We start from the raw sequence: 19,796 nt of genomic DNA, 5'->3' as shown, positions 1-19,796 counted from the left end.
GGTCTCTCGTGTCTATGAATGTAATAAGATTCCAGCAATAGAATCATTCTTTTGTTCCGTAGTTTCCCACTTGCTGCTCATATCCTGCTAAAGTCATCTCCTTCTCCAAAGTCTTGCCCACCAAGTTCCATGTGCTTAGTCCCTTATGTCCCTTTGGTGGAAAAAATAGATCAGTAGTATCAGAAGTCGCCCTGAGGTATAGCCAAATAATAAAGAAAGCTGAACTGTGATGATTACAACATAGGCTATTTAACAGCTGGACAGGGACTGTATGAGAGCTTTTGAGGAATTAAGAAACGAGAAAAAGGAAGAGAACGAAATACAAATACACAAATGACAAAAAGAGAAATGAAGATTGTCAGGAAATAGGGGCATAAAAACACATAAGGCAATAGCAGAGTGAGAAAAAAGATTTGTGCAAGTTGGAAAAATGTGGATTACAGTTCTGGCTTCACCAACTAGTCATGAAATTTTGAACAAGCCACTTAATCTTTACATTTTAAAAACTGCTTCATTGAAATATAATTTACATTTAGTACCATGTACCCATTTAAAGTATACAATTTAGGGCTTTATAGTATATTTTCACAATTGTATAATAATTACCACAATTTAATCACAGAGCATTTTATTACCCTCCAAAGAAATCTCATACCCATTAGAGATATTTTCTCGTCCCCCAACTTTAAAAACCACTAAGCTACTTCTGTCTGTATAGCTTTGCCTCTTCTGAATATTTCATATAAATTTCACTTATGTAATGATTTCAAGGTGCATCTGTGTTATAGCATATATCAGTTCTTCATTTTTATTGCTGATTTGCATTGTCATACTTTATAATTTTCTTTAAAAAAACAAAGCCATTTACCTAATATTTTAGATAACCTCTGTAAACCTTTTTTTCTTTTGAGTTAATTATCCTTGAAAGAAAAATAAATTGTCACCCCTTGTCTGGGAATGACTAAGATCATCATAATTTCCTTTATGAAGCAGAAGTAAAAATGAGAAACAGAGAAACATCTGTATTTTCTGAAATGTAAAGGACACTTACCTCAGACCTTGTGACTCCAAGGACACAATGCCATCTTTCACCTGTTAGTCATTAGTTCATTCATTCAACAGGTGTTTAGACTTCTACATGCAAAGAACTATATGTCCCTTTATTGTCCCCTATGGAGGGATATGGAGATAACTAAGATAGAATTAATTCTTATTACCCTTATCAGAACCACCAGACCTGGGAATAAAATGTCTTCATCTAACACCTGCTGAAGTGTGGCATCACCAGAACCAAAGGGAGAATGAAGAGAGAGAGAGCCAAAGGGCTGGGAGTCATAGTTTTCTTCTCAGGTTTTATGGACATTGGAGTCAGTTTGCTTAGACACTTACTAAAAATATAAAATCCTTCTGCTTAGTTAAGGCTATCTTGGGTAGCTTCCTTGTTTTTGTAATATAAACCCATAGGAAATCTTCAAGTACTGGGTGAGAGCTCCGAGTTGTTTGGGGTTGTGGAAAACTGGAAGAAGTATGTGGTGGCAGAGAAGAAAGAAGCCAGAGGACACAGTCTCTGAGGTCTTAATAGGAAAATTGGTGATGAGGGAGCTTATCTTGGGCAAAGATTTCCTCTGGGTAGGAGGCCTTTGCCTCCACTCACCCACTTTGTGTAATATCCTTATTCAAGGCCCATAAACATCATTAAATAAAAATAGCAAAGTTGGTCTTTGGGTTCCTAAGATCATTCTTGTATTTTTTATACCATTGAGCCGGTAGTTCTAGACTCTGATTAATATCAGAGTTCAGTGTTTCAAATTTGAAACATTGGTAGAGACCCTATAAAGAGCTCAAAGGAATATATTAAAGAGAAATATAGGGCTTGTGAATAAAAACTTACAAAGAAACATCATGCTATTATTCGCCATGAGGAAGAGTTGGAAATTTATTTCATAAAAATGAAAGAATGGTTGCTCTTTATGGGTCTGAACACAGAATAATTACAGATATATCTTAATTACTGAGAAGCTTAATATTAAAAGACTAGTTTAACAATAAAAGGCCTATCATTTTTTGGTAATTTTATGCCTTTTTCCTATGAAGCCAAAATAATTGACCAGATTGATTCAAGTCGTGCAGACAAAAGCTAATTTAGTGAAAATATATATATTCTGAACACACTCCAGTGAAATTTACCCAAGAAAAGGGAGAGAAAAGGACATATCTAAAGATGCAGAATAAAATTACAGTACTGTGAAGAATGAACACTCTTGTATAAAAAAACTTACTTGTAATGGACTATTTCACAGAAAAAAATTACTTAGAAAAATTGAATTAAGTTCAATCTTAATGGATCTATAACATCTAAAGAAATTGGATTTAAAAACCTAGTCCCCCTTCCATTTAAAAAAGCCAAAGTGAAAACCAAAACAGAAAAAAACAAATTTAGATAAATTCAAAAGCAAGTTATAACACATCATCAAGAAACAAATTAGTTCCAAAGCCATATAAATCCCTTCAGAGAAAAAAACAGGTAACACTTTCCAAATAATTTAATGAGGTTGTATTATTATGAGGCTAAAACCAAATAAAAGCATTGTCCTTTCTGAATAGAGATTCAAAATTTCTAAACAAAATTATTAGCAAACCAAATCTCACAATGTATTGAAAAATACCTCCTGGAAAAATTGGACTCTTCCAAGGAATTCAAAGAAGATGTAATTTAAAAGTACGTTGCAAAGTATGATACAACTATTCATTTATTATTTTTAAAATTATTATCTTCCTGGTAATGTAAGAGTCCAATAAGGGCAAAATTGTGTCTATTTTGTTCACTGTTTTATCTCCACTTCCAAACATATGTGCTCTTGGTAGGCACTCAAATATTTTTTTTTCCTATTAAATTGAATGCCATGTAGTTGGACATCATAGAAATTTAATTTCAGAGGTATTTATAGAAACCAAAATGTGTCAGATGTTTCAAGTCAGTTAAAAAGTGGAAAATTATTTAATATTTTTAAAAGTAATGTCCTAAGGAATCCTTTGCAGTTCTTTTGCAATAAAGATGGCAAAAATACATATCTAGTACTCCATTCGTGGTTAATATTGGACTGACCCTTCATCACTGAGCCACACATCCTTCCTTAGAATCCTTCTCAGTATGGTTCTAGAGTTACTTAGTGTCAAACAATTGGAATTGGCGCATGCAACACAAATTGGTATTTCTATATTGTCCCAGGGGGGAAAAATCACATTTTTTACTCTAAGAAAATATCTAATTATATACTGACTGATGATACTAGCATAAAAACAGCCTCAGGAAAGCCTACCTTTTAATGTAGATTCAGTATCTCTACTTTACTTTCCCACTGGAATGAATACAGGACCTAATGGCAATAATTCGGGACAGATTATCATTTCAGATTCAGGCAAAATCACTTTTGGCTTTTATTCTTTAAAAAAAAAAAATAATGGTTTGGTGAAGAATTTGGATTGTAATTACAACTTGGTTTTGGCCAAGCCAAACAAAGATTATAAATATTCATGTATCTAGATTCTATATGCCAAAATTATTATCCTTAAACCTCTTAACTAAATTCTGACCAGAAGAAGAAACATATTTCTCAATTACTTTTTGAAAAGTCATATGTTTAGTGGCCAAGAGGTTCAAGATAGTTCTAATAAATCACATAATGGAGACAGTCTTACTTAAATTGTAGAGAATTATCTTGCAACATTAATTTGAGGTTCAGAGGCAAGATAATCAGTATCATTTTCTCTAACAGTCAGGCATTTTTAATTGAGTATTGCTACTCTATCCTTAGGGGTCCTTTTTTCAATTTGAGCAATCATAATGTTAAAGTGCCACTTTCAATTAGTCTTGCACCAGAGGGTACCATTTGGCCATATAAATATCATCGAAGAGATCTAAAGATGCTTTTGCTGTGAGGATTTAGATGTTGAACTTCCCTGATGAATTTATCTTTCTGCATACAAATCTCACTTTCTCTACAAGCAAAGACTGAAAGGTGTTTTCCAATTTTAACTTGCCTTATTACTTACAGATACAATACTTTTCTTATTTAAATTAAAAAAATGAACTATCAAAGCTTTTCATTTTTTTTTTTGTATCTGTGTATGGAGGGATAAAGTATATTTCCTAGCATTTTTTTCAAGTAGTTGACTTTAAAAATTTTCTCTCACAGTTAAATGAAAAGTAATTATAAAACTTGCTAAAGACAATGGCAGCTCTTAGAAATATAACCCTATAAAAATTAGAAAAAATTGTGAAACTTCCTGAAAATAGTTAGAAGCATTGGGCTGACATAGGATTTGAGTGAGTCAATAAATGTGCATAAAATCATTACAGAAATACAAATAGTGCAAATTACTCAAAATATTAGCACTATCTTCTAGGCTTTAATTTTTATGGACAGATATTTTTTAAACATTTTTTTAAGTTTGTTTATTTTGAGAGAGAGAGAGAGAGAGCGAGCGTGCAGGAGAGGAGCAGAGAGGGAGGGAGAGAAAATCCCAAGCAGGCTCCACACTATCAATGCACAGCCCGATGCGGGGCTTGAACTCACCAACCATGAGATCATGGTCTGAGCTGAAATCAAGTGTCAGATGCTTAACTGACTGAACCACCAGGTCCCTTTATGGACAAATTTTAAAAAATTGAGTGGTTATATAAACTTTAATAAATAATAGAAATTTGGTATATCAAATTATAAAATAAAGAGGTTGGTTATAGTTCTGTGAGGAGTTCAACTTTCAAGTAGGGATATCATAGAGAAACAGTAAAACTTAACTAAAAATATCAGTGCTTCTAGGAGGAGCTAATTCTATGCCTTGGGAAGAGATATTTCAAGATGAGTCTAGAAACTTTTGTTGCCAGAAAGCAAGTACACTTTGAAATGTTCTGATGTGGTGTTGACAGGACTCAGAAGCCAACTTAAAAAGAGCTTTCATTGGCCAAGCTGTGACAATTTGAGCATAAAAAAGGATAAAAATTAGACTGATTAAAACAGCAGAGCCTAGAAGAAGCTGTTTTTCATAATTATGCTTAAAAGAAAATGGGGTTTATTTTCTCTTCATAAAAAGGGTACTATATTCCGGTTAATTTCTTTAGAGAAAAATAATATTTTTAAAGTTTAATTATATATACTAATTAAATATTAATATATCTGTATGTGTATAAAATTTTTAGGATGGGTAAGATGACATCCACACACAAAGAGTAATGGCCACCACCATCGTTATTAGTATTTTATGGAATCCACTTGGCACACCATTCTTGTGTGCTTTTTGATCTCCCTTCAGGGATCATTTGTTCTCTTCTAGAAGTATATTATAAGTGATCTTATTTAGGATGCATTAATGAAGGGATATGTTTTCATCTAATAACTTACTTGTTTTGTCCTCATTCTTGAATGATAATCTAGTTGAATATACAATTCCAGATTGGATTTGAATATATTTTTGAATACATTTTCTCAACATTTTTGCTGGCCTCCATTGTAATTGCTGACTTGTTTTTGGCCGAATTGTCACACTTAGAGATATCCTTTCATCTGTGGATGCTTTTAAGTTCTGTTTTTGTCCTTTATGTGCAAACAATGACTGTGTTTTTTGTTTACTTTTATATCCTCAGAGCTCAGAATAGTGTCTGATAGTACTTGCTCAATAAATAATTTTTGAATGAATAACTTAAAAAAAAAGTTTTCTGTAGCTTGAAGCTGACCTTTTTTTTTAATTAAAAAAATTTTTTTTAAATGTTTATTTATTTTTGAGACAATGAATGACAGAGCATGAACAGGGGAGGGGCAGAGAGAGAGGGAGACACAGAATCCGAAACAGGCTCCAGGCTCCGAGCTGTCAGCACAGAGCCCGACGCGGGGCTCCAACTCACGGACCGTGAGATCATGACCTGAGCCGAAGTCGGACGCTTAACCGACCGAGCCACCCAGGCGCCCCTGAAGCTGACCTTTGAGTAACATAAGACAAAGTGCTTGAAGAATTTATTATGGTACCTGGCACATAATTACTACTCAATAAATGATAGCTTCCATTTTCATTGAGAGAAAAAGATTATTAATCTGTGTAAAGGAAGAGAAGGAGCTATTTATTAATCTATGAGGTTACATTCTAGAGAGTAAGCAATACTCTCTCTCTCTCCATATCTTCTCATTATAATTCCAAGTTTAAATACAAACATTGATTTCGTTTCTTATTTTTTCCCCTTTGGCACCCACCAAAAGTAAGGTTTATAACAAAAAGATTTACAAAACAAAAAAAGTCACGTCTCCAGTTCTGTTTAATGGGGCCACAAATATGAAACAAAGATTGCTTGCTTAAGAGTAGGATATGGTCTTTACAAACTGAAGAGAAGGTTGATTCTGTCAAAAGGCCATTTTGACGAAACTTTGTTCATGGAGTAAAAGCATTAGATCAACTTTTAAAATAAATTGTAAATGAAAGGGTTAAAAATAGCGATTCTCAGGGTAAAGGCGATATTCCTGTGCCATGTTGTTATAGATATTTTTTCCTGCAGTGTTTTCATAAAAGGGTCCTATTCCATGTATACCAAGACTTCTAAACTTCTCTCTGAATAACTTCAAAGAAATGAATAAAATTTTTTCTAATTATGTTCCAAATCCATCAAATAATTCCATTTGAGATGTCTGAGATTATTCTATGCCCATATTTTCATTGTGCTTATTTTTTTAGGATATGGTTATTTCTACTTGGACAGAATTCATTATATTAGAGCAAGTATTTAAAATACTTATATGATTCTAAACTCACACATTTAATAAAAGTCATCATGAAATTAATTATTTGATCAAATTATCTTTATGTACTTTGCTAAATGTATACTTTGCTTAAATTTATAAAGCCTACTTTCTGAAAACATCTTAAAGATGATGAAATTCAGTGTTCTGTGGTTTCCACTTGGGCATATTCGACCAGATTAGGTTACCAGCACTACTAGAAGGACTCTCTAGTGTTTTATAAGATGGTCCTTCAGCTTGGAATTTCAGAGTGAGTGAGATATTGATTTGAGCTCGAAGCATGCTTAACATAATCCCTCAATATGCTCAAAAAATACCTGCTGAATGAATATCTCTCAGCCCTGGAGTAGGGAAAATGATATTTAACAAATGTGAGTGGTTTTTTTTTGCATGTTGCAGGGAATGTTGAACGTTTTGTTTGGTTCTATATACATGTTCCAATGTGATGCATTTAGATTACATTTTGTTTCGTTCATGAAAAACTGACCATACCTTGGAGGTTGCAAATCTAAGTGCCCAGATCAGTTTATGGCTTCTCTTTTTCATCTAGCACAAACAAAAAAGTGTCAAGAGAGTGGAAGAAAGTCCTTTTCCCAAACATCCAGTGAATATATGTTCTTTTGAAAGTAGAGAGGAAATTAAACTGTGGCTGAACCATTTTTCTTTTTTCTTTTTTGAAAGCTGTCTGTTGTTTGATGTCCATGATGATCATTTATATGACTCCAGAGGCTGCTGGAATAATATACTTACTTAGCAGAGCCTGGATATTTCTTAAAATTGAAAAAGGCAAAGCTTAGAAAAATAAATTTTGTTTCTGTAGTCCTTGTTTACATTTTGTGTTTGGTGAGACTTAATCTATAATGCGTTGCATTTAGGCAGTGTAATGGTCGCATCCTATGCCAAATTAAAGAAGAGTGTTTAAGCCTGAAAGATGTTGTTTTCATTTACTTATTGGTATGCCTATTTATACAAAGTTAGGTGAAAATGATCTCATAGTTTCCTATCAACTCTACAACTCAGTGTACCGAATGACTCTATGATTTTGCCTTAAATCTATGGTCCTTAGGAGGATTTCTAAATTATCACTTGAGAAGTAATTTTTGCATTTATTTTTAGAAAGCAGAAGTTATATGAATTTGTAAGTCTATTATGGATTAATACACCTGTTGGTTGGAGAAGAGAAGTATGTTTTAATACTTAAAGTGACCTTGTTAAGAGATGGTATAATTAATCAGCTCAGTGTATGGGTGTTGGATTTCAGGCTTCCCTGGATTGAAATCCTGGCATGGCATATCAGTTAACATCTTTTTATTGCAAAGAAACAAATATTGGCTAAATTAAGCAAAAAAGCAGTAAACTAAGCAATAAATTAAGTAAATTTATTGGCAAACTGTTGAGATATAACCTATTTGAAGATTGGAGAACCATATTTTGACATAAACAGAAACCAGTAGTTTGGGACATGTTGGAGAAGCAAGAACTAAAGGAAATTTCTCAAAATAGGAATAGTCAGATCAAGATGCTGCTTCTGATTGAATGGGACCTCCCCATTTTTTAAAACTTCTCACTACTTCCTCAAAAGTCAAAGTCCCACAAAAGAGTGGCTACATTTTGTCCCTCTTCCAGTGCCAGTCTAGTGGAAAGATAAATCTAGCCCTTCAACTTTTATAATGGAAGTTGACTATTTTCTACCTATGAAGACTGTTCTTAATGAATGAGATACAGTTCCCTAAAGATAAGTTGGAATGCTGTGGGAAAGAGTCAGTGATGCTGGGGACCAAAAAATGACAAGTGTGCATTATGCTTGGTTACGTACTAGCAATGTAATTTTGTCAAGTTACTCAATCTCTCTTAGCCTCAGTTTCCTTAAGGCTGTCGTAGACTCTAAGTCTAAAGTTCTTTCTTGCCCAGCAAGAAAGCGGGATGCAGGATTAAAATGTGAGAGATGGCTAATGTCCGAGAAAAGACAAGAGCCCCAAATAAGGGTCCTTGCTCCAGTTTTATTAGGATCAGGAGGCTTACAAACATGGTGATGGACGTGCACAAAGAGACAGTAAATCTGTGAACATTAACTCATGGATGTGAGGGAAAGGGGGTCTTGAAGATATTCGGGGTTAGGGGTTTGGGTAAATACAAAACAAAATCTTGGTGCCAGTGGCCAGGAGGAAGGTTATTTACAGTGGACATGAGGTACCACATCTGTTTATCTTAGCTAGCCTAGACTAGGGGATGAGAAAGGTAGAGCAAATAACCTCAGGGTTAACAAGACACCTTTCTTTTGTTAATCAGCTCTGCTCTGGGCAGCTTCACCCACAGTGCAGCTGGTCTATAGCCCTATTTACCTGTTTACCTAATTTGGTCTTTCCTTCCTATGAAAGCAGCTTTCTGCTATAGTACTAAATTGGTGGACGTTTTCACCCTTAATGCCTAATCTTGCTTACCTCATATACCTTTGTATTTGGGCCTTTGCCCTCCTCTCTATTCTGGGGCCTTTGCCCCCTTTCTCTATTCTGGGAGCCTTTGCCCCCCTCCACTTTATCCTGGGGGCCTAATCTTGTTTACCCAAGCTTGAGTGAGAGCATCCTATGGCTTTGTAATTCTTTATGCCTTGTTAACCATCCGTGCAGGCTCAGGGAATTCCTAAGCTTATTCCCCATGCCTTATCTCTAAAATGATTATAATGCCTACCTTACTGGGTTCTGTGAGTATAAAATCAGGTAATACATAGAAAGTACCAGGTGTGTAGTATTCACTCAATACATATTGGCTATTGCTATCATTATTTTATACTTTCTATGGTTCTTTCACATACATTTGCTTCTTTAAATCCTCACAGTATCTCAGCAGGTTAAGCGTAATAGATTTTATTATCTTTATTTTATGGATAGGATAAGAAGCTTGGACTTAAGAGGCATTGCCTGAAGCCTAAAGGCTGGTTTTCCAAATCCTGTATGTTTTCTTCTACAGAGTGCAGTTCTACTACTACAGTATCATTGGTGTGGAAAAAAAGACGAGGGGACAACACTGAGACAGAGTTTTGTTTTTGTTTTGTTTCTTTTTTCTGAGAAATAGATTCTCTGTCAGCAAGAGAATTGTATGTTTGCTGCTTGGCTACAGGTCAGTTTGGCTGTTGTATATATTTCCTAGAAGCAGGTGTTCTGAGAGTGAAATCCTGATGCACATTCACAGGATTGTATTTGCGTGGCACTTCCATGCTGTGATCTTGTGGCTTCATGACAAACACATCCAGGTTTGTAAACCTATGTACAGCTGTTCGCCTGTTAACAAAATGTGAGAACAGAGAAGTACCTGTCACACACCATGGAATTTTCCAAAGCAGTTCAGGGCTATGTGTGCTGGCTGATCTGCATTTGTCTTCCCTTTCAGCTTGACACCTGGACACCTGCGTGGAGGAGTGGGCCAGGGTGTTTGATAACGAGCATAGATTTTTGGCCTGATAGTTTTATTATCCCTGCAAGGCGACATCTCTGCCAGGGTCAATACTTCCAGTCTAGGAAGCTGTTTTCAGAAACCAGGAGGAAGCTAACATTTTTCAGCTTCCTTTCTCTGGGGTCCTTCTTCCTTCACTGCTCTCTGTGGGACAAGAAAGCAGAAGTATGCTGGTAATAGTAAAAAAAAAAAATCTCAATTCTCTAATGCTAAGAAAATGAGCAGGAAAGGGACCAGCATTTGGGAGAATGTATTTAATTTCTTTTGGGACCTACTGACTGATTTCTTGATGGTCTTCCTTATTTTTCTACATCACTTTCTTAAAGCACTTGAAGGGAGATTTTGAAAACCACCCGAGTTGCAAATTTTCTACTACGAACTGCTTGGTGTTCAACATTCTCTTTATTACTTGCCCTTTGCTGCCTGGCATTTGAGTTCTTACAGTTTACGTCTGTGCCTCCTGTGAGACTGTGAACTTCATGAGAACTGGAGACAATAGCTCATCCATTCTTTGCATCCTTTATTGCTTCTCAAAGCACCATCTGTGGACTAGAAGCATTGGCATCCCCTGGGGGCTTGTTAGAAATGTAGATGATCCAACCTTGCTCCTGACTTACTGAGTCAGAGCCTCCATTTTAACAAGATCCCGGGTGCTTCGTATGCACATTATAAATTGAGCAACATTTCTCTTTAGCACTTTTCATACAACACATGTTAAATAATAGTAAAGATAGAATGCATGTGAAGCAGGTAATTATGTATCACTTACAGAACCCGCTCCTTAACATTCTGTAGTAACCTCAGAATCCTAGAAGCCATGGGCACTTCATACTTCTGAATACAGATGAAGTTGGCAGCCTCAGAATCTCCTTGATCAACTGAAAAAAAGAAAGAAAATTGAAATAAACAATCAGGCAGTGAGCAGGGATGGAGGAACAGAGTCCTAGTACATAAAGTTGGGTTTGGTGCTCCACCAAGGACAGTGCTTGCTGCCTACAGATAATTGCTGTGGGGAGCTCCAAGGAGCAGCAGAGGTTCTAAGGTGCTAGCTCCGTTTTCCTCATCCAGCCTCAACTAGCTCACTCACTTTTCCCTGGTTCATTTGTTGATTTTCCTGCTCACACTTAATTTAGGAAAAAAAGTGGTCACCTCAAAATAGGTACACAAAAAATAAACACAAAACAATTTCCACCTGAAACCTTAAAAGCAAAGTTTAAAAACCACTTCACTAAGCCATACATAATAATATCAACAAGGGATAGATTGTTAATGTGTTCCATGCACAGTATACAAATTGGCATTTAAAATTTGTAATTAAACGATGATAAGTAATGACTTAAAATTTCTTTTTGATGCTTATTCATTTTTGAGAGAGAGGGAGAGAGAGAGCATGCACACAAGTGGGAGAGGGGCAGAGAGAGAGGGAGACACAGAATATGAAGCAGGCTCCAGACTCTGAGCCATCAGTGCAGAGCCCAACACGGGGCTCAAATCCAAGAACTTATGAGATCATGACCTGAGTTGAAGTCAGAGGCTTAACTGACTGAGCCACCCACATGCCCCAGGAGTGACTTTAACAGAAGATTGCCAGTGGTCCTTTCTCTGCTCTTCAAATTCCCCCTGTCAGAAGCTAACTATTTTGTTTAGCCGCAGAATTCATTTTGGGAGTGATTATGATTGTATAAATGCAAAGTGCTATTCCAAGAAGTGATTTTAGTTGAGTTTTCTGTTCAATATTTAATGATTAGATGCTCGGTGGCAGGGACTGTGGTAAGAGCTGGATAGATAAAGATGAGTATGACAATACCTGCTCTCGAGGAACTTTTAGGCTAGTGGGCTGGGCAGACACTTAAATAGATCATTTCAAGAGACTGAGTGTTTGGTCAAGGATGCTCAGGGTGCTTTGGGTTTCAGGAGAGGGGCATTGTGCTATTGGAGAAGAATCAGGATCAAAACTATATATTTTTAAAATTTTTATTTATTTTTGGAGCAAGAGAGAGAGTGTGTGAGCAGGGGAGAGGCAGAGAGAGAGAGAGAGAGAGAGAGAGAGAGAGAGAGAGAGAGAAAGAGGATCCGAAGTGGGCTGTGCACTGACAGCAGGGAGCTCGAACTCCCACATCATGAGATCATGACCTAAGCCTAAATCAGATGCTCAACCAGCTGTATTTTGTCAAAATGTCAAAATACTCTATTTTGAATAAAGAGTGAGAAGTAGGTGAAGAAAGGAATGTTGGAAACACATTCCAAGAAGAAGTTGCAGTGAGGCTAAAAATGCTGATGTATGAAACAGCATGGTCTGTTTTGGGAACTTTGCCAAGATGCAGGAAACCACAGATGATGAAGCTGAAGAGATAAGCTAGGGCATTAAATATGGAAGCCTCTGGAAAGTTTCTGACAAATTTGCCATGCTTATACTTATCAATAGTTAATTAACACCACAAATTCTATGTTAGGAAAAAAACTCCAAACATTTGTTCAAAAGAAAAATGCCTTCATTTTCAACTTTATTGTGAAAGTATTTGTTCTTTGTCTTTAGGGTGTGTTGATCTTCCTCAATGGGGGAATATCTTACACAGTTATGTCTCTTCACAGCGTATTGAGGGAAGAGACATGAACACAGTGGGAAAGAATTATAATTCAATAAGATAGTAACTATGTCAGCACTGCATTTATTGGGGGCATTGAAAAGAGCACTCAATATTTTGTGTGGACCGTTGTGACTTAGACACGTGTATATGACTTTAGTGGTAGAGTGATCAGCTGACCTCTGGAAAAGCGAATGAACATGCAGTCTTTGTTTTTGAAGAAACCACTACTGATCCATTGCAGTGTCTAGAAATTTAAAGCAATGGTTATCAGGAGAAGGCATATTATTATTATTTACATCATAAGAGGAGGGAAAAAGTACTTATATATTCCCCATATACTCTCTGCTTTCTTCTTGGTAAAGGGAATGTTTTACAGTAAAAATTAAACTTCATGGGGACTAACGTGGTTGTTTTTTCCTGTTGAACTCATAACATGTAAACACATAGTAGGGACACAAGATTGTTTGTTGAATAAACAAATGCATGAACTAACTCATTAATTTGAAGGGGGATGGACTGCATTTTTCTTAGCAGTGTCTTAATTAGCTAGATTCTATCATTGATAAAGACAATGAAAACTAGAGGGAATAATGCCCCTGAGCACATGGTGGTGAGCGATGTCCAAAGGTGGGAAATCCTGTTGGTCAGAGGACACATCCTCTATTAGACACGGTGAGGAAGTGGGGGAGGGGAGCTGCATAAAGTTTGAATTGAAAGTAAAATATAAAATTGTCACTGGGAATTCTAAGAAATCCTCAGTAATGTTTAAAAATATATATAAAATAAATTAATACAAGCTTATTGATAAAATACAAGCAACTTCAAAGACATAGTAATAAACCAAATAGCGAGCTCATGCTGGATCCACATATACATGGGACCCTGGATCCATTTACTGTGAAGCAAAAAAAAATCTTAGCTTCAGGGCCCCTTATTTGCTTTAGGAGGGACCCTCCTAAGACATTCACATTGTTCTATGTTTTAGGGAAATTTGCAAGAGTAAGTTATTTTTACCAAATTAGTGAGGATCACTAGCTTTTGCTACTCTGACTGTCCCCTCATTGCACTTCCCTTTTTGTCTTTTGGTATTTGAATGGCCATGGAACGTTTTGGAATTCAGTTAAGAAGAAGTTGAGTTGGGAATGTGCCATTTTAACTACAATTTGGAAGATGTAGAAAGGAAATGAACAAACAATATAATGAAAAAGAAATTCAAAAAGGTAACAAGCATATGTTAAGATAGTCACAAGAACTGGTAATTAGAGGATCCAAAACCAAATGAAACATTTCTGTTGTAATTATTACCCCTGTCAGTTGGGTAATGGTGAGTGTTGGCAGGAATGGGGGGATATGGAGATCCTCATGCCCTGGTGGAAGTATAGTTTGTATTCATCTTGGAGATGGTATATTATTAATAAAGTATATTTGTTTTCCTTATGGCTCTAGAATAATGCTCTGGATTATATCTCCTAATGAAATTCTTCTGTGTACATATTGCCTGAAGTATTGTTTCTGGTACTAGGGAAGTGAGGCAAGCTGGCTGTCCATCATTGGAGAGGGGATAGTTATAATGGAGTAGTATGCCGCAGTTAGAAGCAAGGCTTAGGTACTCACATAACAGTATGGATGGATCCTAAAACATAGGGCTAAAAGAAACCAGTACAAAGCGGAATTTTAATGTAAATATGCAGCAACTAGGTAAATATTGAATGCAAATGTGTGTACATACATGCTCATAAAACAATATGCATGTTGCAAGAATGCATCAAAATAAAAGGTAAACTTTAAGTACTATAAAAGGATTAATAAACAGGTCTCTAACTTGGTTGCTTTCTCCCTGCTGAATTACTTCTGACCTTAGCCAGACCCCTTCGTTATCCAGTTAATGGAATTTACTAATTGGAAGGTAATTGAAGATCTTGCAGAGGGTACTATATACTGATTTCTTATCTAAGGAATCTTTATAGTAGGATGAACTTCGTATGTCCTGATTGTTTATTATAAATTAGTCTTCAGTTCATGGCTTTATGAACCATAGCTGGATTGAATAATGGAAGTTAATTGTATAGAGTTTCTTGCTACATGACTAGAGAGTATAAAGGTTGAGAGACCCACAAAACTAAGAGGCTTCCTGGTGCTATTTTGTATTGGCCATAGTGTGCTTGTCACTTTGAATCCAAAGTGCATCCCAATGTTAAAAAGGAATTTAGAAAGATGTCTTCTGATGTGATATGGCTCCTTTCTTATAAACTTTAATAATTATTAGTAAAGCTTGGTGCTGGGTATAACTTGGATTCTGTAAATATGATTGATGTTTTAGCGCACTATGTTAATATAAACACATTATAACAGTTGCCAGTGGAGTACGAGGAAAGAACTAAGAAGAAGACAAAAATAAATAGGTAAATATTAGTAAATAATATAAGAAGATAAAGCCTTACTAGGACAAATAATGATAATACATTATGAACTGAGGATGTGATTTAGTTAACTCTCATCAATGAAGATCTGAGAGAAAAATATAAACAATTTAAAGGTATAGAAGTGAAGGTCCCTTCCATGTCCCTTGTAATAGGCAAGAACTGTTTAGTTTGTATGCTTTTAAATACATGTATACCATATATGCTATATGTATTTGTACATATAAATATGTATCATCTTTTTATAGCATTTCTTGGGAGTTTATATAGATCCATTTTCATTGTTAAACTATGTGAAAATAGAAGGTTTATATATTTGTAATATTTGGATTGTTGTACTTAAGCCCTACCTTATCCTTTCCCCACCAAATGTTCTGAATCCTCAGGACCTGGGGAAATGACTCACTTTTCCTCATTGGAATACAAAGGCCTTCCTCTTCCTTGAAGACTATGCAGAGACTTCAAATGAAGCAAATGCCTTAAAAACAATGCTTTCGCTCCTTCATATCTGTTCCTGTCTCCCCTCCTGGTCACCAGACTCATATCTAACATAAAGTCTCAGTAAACTCTACTGGGAAAATGCAGATCCGAGGAAAGGGGAGAGACTGTACACAAAGCAGCAGTAGGACTGCCTAACACATGCCAGCAGGAACCATGGAAGTTTGTCTAGGTGTAGATCCTGATCCTGGGGACTTTGTCTAGGAGTGGACCAAGCAGTTGTAGGTATAACTTTGGATAAGGGCAAGTTTGGTAATGGCCCTAGGAAATAATCCCAAGATGCTACTGGGGTGAATCTTGGAAGCTTGGAAAAAGTGATAAAGTGTTAATCACTGATGTAAGGAAGTGAGTGTTAAATGAACTAGAGATATAAGAAATGTCACCGCAGACTGTGGAGGAAGGGATCAAAACGCTCAAAGAAAGGGCCTGCTAGAATGGATATATTGAAAGATTGGAAAATCTTCCAGCTGACTCTGTTCCTTGGAAGAGATGACAGGTACTCTTTCTTACCAGTTCAATGAGGTTTGCAGCAGTGCAGGAAGCACCAGCGTCTCCAAGAAGCTCAGTAACAACTCTCCTTTGTAGTGCAGGGCTGATTGTAGGAGATACTCCAAAACTGAGCTCCACAATGACAGTAGAGAGAATAGAATCCCAGAACAGCAGAGGCCAAATGACAGCACTTAACTGTCAGAAGCAAAGTGGGAATAATAACTGTAATTGGCAGTAAATTAGGAATAGGGGTCAGCAAGACCTGACCCAGGAAGGCAGGGCCACTTCATGGATGTGTGAGTTGTGCTTAGATGGGATGCTAAGTTTGTTTAATGCTATGCTGTCACCATCTTGAATTTCATTATAATTCTTTAATTCCTTGCCACAGAACTCCACATTTTCCTTTTTCCCTGGGTCCCCTAAATTATGAGGTCACAAGGATTTTACAGTAATCTATGGAAATGGTCCACAGAACATGGACTATCCCTAGGGGCAAAATACATGGGTAGCCAAAAAGGGATATTGCTTAAAATATGTAATTAGAAGAGATCAAGGAAGGATGGGCAGAAGATTTTAATGGAAAGTCATGATCTCTTAACCAGATTTTAGACCTTAGTTATTTATCAGCCCTAGAACTCATCAATGGTTGGAGAGGCCCAATTCTCATCATGAAAGGCCTTTTAACACCATAGCAAATGTATACAGTAGTGATTCTCTTAGTCCTTTTCTCAAAGGAATTTATCATCATTTACTTGGATAACTAAACACTGGGGTAAAGGGAATATTCAGATCTTTTAAGAGTTATATGCAGAAACTATTGAATATAGGGCCTGAATTTATGCTGAAACCTAGAAATCCAAAATGCCATCATGGCCTCCTTTAGAGTAGAGATGATAGGACGTGGAGGTGTTAGTGTATATATGAGCAAATAGCTTAGTTGTTAGGCTAAAGGTACGCAAAAGGACGATTAGAAGGTCAGGGACAAGGACATCTTGGGAAGAGGCATGCAGATGGACCTAAGGGAGTGAGTACAAAGTGTGAGGATCTTTGTGTTGTATGTCAATGCTCACTAGAGAGCATTTACTGGAGCAGAACCACTACACCACCAAACAGCCTTTGTCCTTGACTCCCCCAGTGCTTGTGCAATGGGTTCAAGAATGGAACAGCTACATCCTCAGATGAGCCTATGCATGGGCACAACTACTCAGACTTTTTCTCCCCAAGTTTTATATACTACTTCTGAGGCAGAATGTTCAGACTACAAGCAACAGAAACCAAGAACCCCTAGTATGATCATTCTAGGAAACTAATTAGCCACATCAAGACAAGTTGATTGCGTTAGGCCCCTTCCACCGTAATGTTTCATTAATCAACCACACGTGAGAAAGAATAGACCTTCAGAAAATGAATTCATTGCCCTTTCCCATGCTTGCTTCCTTCCAGCTAAGCTAACTTTGGGAAACAACAGCCAAGCCGCAATACTGACAAGCAGAGATGGTGTGACTCTGTCACTTGGTGATAATTCATCATTATTGGGATGGACATGTATTCTGGATACTCTTTTATATTTCCTGCCCACAGTTCCTCAAGCAGCACTTATATCTTAGGGCTCATAAGGTGTATGATCCACCAATATGGGATCCTCCATAACATTGCCTTGGACCAAGAGACCTAATTTAGGGCAAAGGAGGTATGGTGGTGGGCACAGGACAATGGGACTCACTTGTCCTTCTCCACATTGCACCATCTAGAACCTCCCTGCCCAAAAGAGTTTTGGAAGGGCCTCTTGGAACACCCTGTTGGACACCAGCTTAGAGCTCATAATCTGGGTGAATGGGGTGATTTCAGAATGTGGTATACACCTTAAACCAACATTCACTGAACGACACTCTGTCCAAAATAGGCAGAATGTATGGTCTGAGGATCAGGAGGGGAAATAGGAGTGACCCTACTCATCCTTACTCCTAGTCACCCATATCTGGCAATTTGTGTTCTGGTTCTATACATTCAGAAGTTCTGGTTCATACTCTGGTCAGCATAGGGCAGTAGGGCTGCTCCTTCATAATTGGGGTACAGAGGAGTATATGTGGCAATCAGAGGATCCACTGGGCAACTGCTGGAACCTCCATTCCCAGTTTTTACAGTACATAGGCAAGCAGAACAACCACCGAGTAAACAATGGTTCAAATTCCTCAGTGATGAGGGGGCTGGGTCACTCCACAAGACAAAGTACCTTAACCAGTATTAATGGGAAATCTAGAATGGCTGATGCCTATCAGTTAATGGACTTGGGACCAACTAAGCAGTGGCAGTTGTAGTTTGCCCCACTACCTTCCTTTTGTAAGTTTTTCCAGGGATTGTGACCAGTCAGAATCTCAGAAAAGCTGCACCTGAATTGAATGAAGTTAATAAGGGAAGTAAATGAATCTGACTGATGCAAGTGTTGGACTCTAGTGAATGCTATTAGACTTCGGCTTAGGTCTTCTTTACCAGTCCAGTGTACTCATCCCTAAATGCTATGAATTTTGTCTGCTAATAGTCTAAGCCAGTCATTCTCTTCAGCAGAACAGAAGCCATCAGAGTTCCCATGCTCTTTCACCAGGAGTATTCCTTAGCCAGTGACTGATTAATATAGGTGTATAAAAGGCCAGCTGTATAATATGTATGCTCTATATCTCCCTGTGGGTTTAGCCTGTAAATTGGACTCTGGGTGAGGCTATACTCTTGCTTAGCTCCTTCACTTTCTCTCCTGCTTCTTTTGTTCCCTTTGTCTAGAAAGCACTCTCTCGGTATATTACGGGCACCCACACACCTGTCTGAGACTCTTCTATGGAATCAGACCTAAGTCTGCTTGAGGTAGGTAGATATTTATTGTTTTACTTAACAGGAAGTCCTGAGGTAGGGGAGTTCTGAGTTTGGTTAGTTCAGTGTCTCACTGACATCACAAAGGACTAAAGCTCTGTCTACCTTTTTGCTTTTCTATCCTTAAGATTTTAGCGTTTATTCATTTTAGGGCCTTTCATTGTTGCAAGATGGCCATGGCAGCTGAAAGCATCGCATCTTTGCAAAACAAAGTTCAAAGGCTGAAGAGCTGTTGTTCCCTTCTCCTGACTCTGTATGAGTGAGAAGTGCCTTAACTCATTTTTTTTACCTCAGATCTGAAAGGCTAGAGTTGCTGTTTACTTGCCCATTCTTAAACGAATCAGGTTATCTAGCAAGAAGGGCAGTAAATTTACCGTTATTGGCTTAGTCTAAAAAATAATCACCCCTTGGGTGAGAAGAGTTCTAATTTTCCTCTGGAACTTATGAAAGTAATAGGTAGGAATAGGAAGAGAGAGACTGATACTTGGCCACAATCAAGAAGTGTCTGCCCTAAACTGTAATTTAGGAACTATATCTATTCTTATATAAATACTGCAAAAACACTGTTAGGCATATATTTCTTAGTTGTTTTGGGGGATAGGAAAAGTGAGACTCCTAAGATAATGCCAAAGCACCAGTCTCTTAAGAGTTAAATAATCTTTTTTTTTTAACGTTTTTTTTTTTTTTTTTTTTTTTTTTTTTTT

This window comes from Herpailurus yagouaroundi, unplaced genomic scaffold (assembly GCF_014898765.1).
Source record: "Herpailurus yagouaroundi ecotype Mexico unplaced genomic scaffold, PumYag 28, whole genome shotgun sequence".
Lineage (NCBI taxonomy): Eukaryota > Metazoa > Chordata > Mammalia > Carnivora > Felidae > Herpailurus > Herpailurus yagouaroundi.
The sequence above is the reverse complement of the archived record's forward strand: the minus strand, read 5'-3'. Positions refer to the sequence as shown.